Source organism: Zingiber officinale, chromosome 10A (genome assembly GCF_018446385.1).
Source record: "Zingiber officinale cultivar Zhangliang chromosome 10A, Zo_v1.1, whole genome shotgun sequence".
NCBI classification, from domain to species: domain Eukaryota; kingdom Viridiplantae; phylum Streptophyta; class Magnoliopsida; order Zingiberales; family Zingiberaceae; genus Zingiber; species Zingiber officinale.
In genome coordinates, this window is record NC_056004.1 from 45,062,267 (window position 1) to 45,064,874 (window position 2,608).

Sequence of the window (2,608 nt, forward strand, 5' to 3'; positions counted from 1 at the left end):
ATCAAGTTTGGGGTTGTTCTTCATATCCTCCAGCCTTGATTCCGCGTTCCAAAGCCATTTCCATCTCCGTATTGACTCCAAAAGCTAAGGATTGGTTTCGAAAATCACTCATCGTCTCTAGATAAGCATTTCTATTTTCTTTTCTCGATTGGGATTGAAATATTTATGATCTCTTTATCTTTAGATCTCTATCTTTATATTATAGAGTAGATTCATTGTTCTAGGACTAAGGGAGTATTTGTGGTGTGATTTGATGTTAGATCTCATGGATATGTCAATTTCCTATCTAAATGATGTTGGTTTGTTTTGTATTTATTTGATCTTGTGCGGATTCTTGTGTTTAGATCTAATTACCATGTTTGATTGAATGTTTGTGATGCTTATGGATCTAGTAGAGGGATCCCCTAGATTATATGATCGAGGGGCGTCAGTGACAGGCTGCTCTGCTAACGGACATCTAGGGAGTCACCTTGAAAGGTGAAGCTAGTCTCTACAAGGAGGTGGGATAGTTGAATACGCGTAGTTCCTACACCATTTTGTGGATTGAATGGTGATATGTTTCTGTGTTTTATGATCGAGGGATGTTGGTGATAGGTTGTCCTGCTAACGGACTTCATAGGGATCATAACTATTTAATGGCGAGAGGTATAGATCAAAGTCCCTTACTGGTTGTCTCCTGCAAGAGAAAATCGGCAACTTTCTACAAATGCATGTCAATTGAGGGTATGAATTGGAGAACCATGATTCATCAATGAATATCACAAAGAAATTGAATTCCTAGAACACTCACAAAACCAAATACTTCATTTACTTCCCTATTTCTATTTCTAGTTGCTTACTTAGTACACTCCTTACCTTGTTAATTGTTTAGCTAATTCTACATGAGACATCTCTTGTGCTTATAACCAGTCCCTGTGGGATCGATAATATTTTATTATTGACGACGACACCATGTACTTACGGTTGCGTAACAAGTTTTTGGCGCCGTTGTCGGGGACTGCGTTTATAACATTAGAGATAATCATTTGAGTTAGACTAAACTTTTCTTTTCTTTTCTATTACATAGTTGTAACTAGTCTTAGAAATTTTGTTTTTGAAATCTTACCTTGCATTGCTTATTACTGTTTTTTTGCAATTTTCCTTTTTGCAATTCGAATTCTATATTTTATATTTTCATCATTTCAGTTTAGTTTATCTTTCAAGTAAAGAGAAAATTTTGAAGAAAAAAAAACTTGTGATCTTGTTCTTTGTATGTGAAGATCTAACTTTGTAGGTGATTTGTTACCCTTTGATCTATAAATTGATAGAACCTTTCATAAAAGAAAAACCTCGCAAAGACATCTAGAAGAATAAGAACATTTAGATATGACATACAAACGAATGAAAGATTATGCAGCATGTATGCAAGAGGACTTCGTTCTAGTATCACAAGTTCATCTGTTGAAGTCAATAATTTTGAAATCAAGCCTGCTATAATCACTATGGTACAAAAGAATCAATTTGGAGGTGGACCACACGAAGATCCTAACTAACATCTTGAAGTTTTCTAAGAAAGTTGTGGTACAATGAAAATGAATGGTGTTCCAGCAGAAGTAGTGTGATTATTATTATTCGGATTTTCTTTGAGAAACAGAGCCAAACAGTGACTAAATTCTTTGCCTGCAAATAGTATATCCACTTGGGAATAACGTGAGCAACAATTTCTAGATAAATTCTATCCTCCAAGCAAAACTGCTCATATGAGAAATTTGATAGCAAACTTCAGACAGTTAGACTCTGAATCATTATTTGAAGTATGAGATAGATACAATAATATGCTCAGACAATGCCCACATCATGGATTGGAAAAATTGCTAGTTCTACATACGTTTTATAATGGCATCAACTATCATACAAAGGTGTCTCTAGATTCTACAGCTGGAGGGGCACTTATGAACAAAAGCCTGGATGAAGCCGAGAACATTATTGAAAGTGTAGCACAAAACCATCATCATTTGGCAACAGAAAGGAATGGAGGCTATTCATATACAAACCTAATTAAAGCATCATAAAAATTTGATGTAGATGCAATCACTTTGATGTTTGCAAAACTAGATTCTCTTACTAAAAAGTTGGAAAATATGGGAATAAATTCTAGCACAATTAATGCCATAGTGTGTGCTTGTGAAACATGTGGAAGCACAGATCATGCTCAAGATTCATGCCAATTGGGAGCCATCTTTGCACAAATTAATCAACTTGAGTAGTGTGATGCTATCATGAGTTACAATCAGAAATAGAACAATCCATACTCAAACACATACAATCCTGGTTGGAAGAATCATCCAAACTTCTCTTATCGTATTAATCAAGAACAAGGACCATCCATGGGGGCTAGATCAAGCTACCAGCCTGGGCAACAAAATTTTCAACAACGACAACCTTCTCAAGGCTATCAATTTTCTAAATTGGAGAAAATGCCTGAAGAAGTCATTTCTGGTCAAAACGAATTGAAGCAAGAAATCAAGCTGTTAAATCAAAGAATGGATAATTCAGAGAAACACCAGAAAATGCAAGATATCCAAATTGCTCAAATAGCTTCTTCATCTTCAAGAGTATCAGGACAATT

At 35.3% G+C, this 2,608-nt stretch overlaps 1 non-coding gene across 1 annotated transcript; it reads right to left on the reverse strand.

The window, feature by feature from the left end:
* Positions 1-1,736: 1,736 nt before the first annotated feature.
* LOC122028375 lies at positions 1,737-1,843 on the reverse strand. Its single transcript, XR_006124766.1, has one exon. It is a non-coding gene; the product is annotated as a small nucleolar RNA R71 (small nucleolar RNA).
* Positions 1,844-2,608: the final 765 nt, after the last annotated feature.